Raw genomic sequence first — 247 nt, forward strand, 5'->3', positions numbered from 1 at the left:
GGACTCCAGCGAACCACGGTCAGAGCCATTATCCACAAATGGAGAAAACTTGGGACAGTGGTGAACCTTCCCAGGAGTGTCCGGCCGACCAAAATTACTCCAAGAGCACAACGACGACTCGTCCAGGAGGTCATAAAAGAACCCAGAACAACATCTAAACAACTGCAGGCCTCACTTGCCTCAATTAAGCTCAGTGTTCATGATTCAACAATAAGAAAGAGACTGGGCAAAAACGGCATCCATGGGA

At 48.6% G+C, this 247-nt stretch overlaps 1 protein-coding gene across 1 annotated transcript in view; it reads right to left on the reverse strand.

Annotated features, from left to right (window-relative positions):
• The window catches only part of LOC107698718 (attractin-like protein 1), a 286,058-nt gene that overhangs the window by 89,977 nt on the left and 195,834 nt on the right, over positions 1–247 (reverse strand). The gene's annotated exons all lie outside the window — the stretch shown is intronic.

The sequence above is a fragment of the Sinocyclocheilus anshuiensis genome, unplaced genomic scaffold, assembly GCF_001515605.1.
Source record: "Sinocyclocheilus anshuiensis isolate Anshui unplaced genomic scaffold, SAMN03320099.WGS_v1.1 scaffold1015, whole genome shotgun sequence".
Taxonomy (NCBI): domain Eukaryota; kingdom Metazoa; phylum Chordata; class Actinopteri; order Cypriniformes; family Cyprinidae; genus Sinocyclocheilus; species Sinocyclocheilus anshuiensis.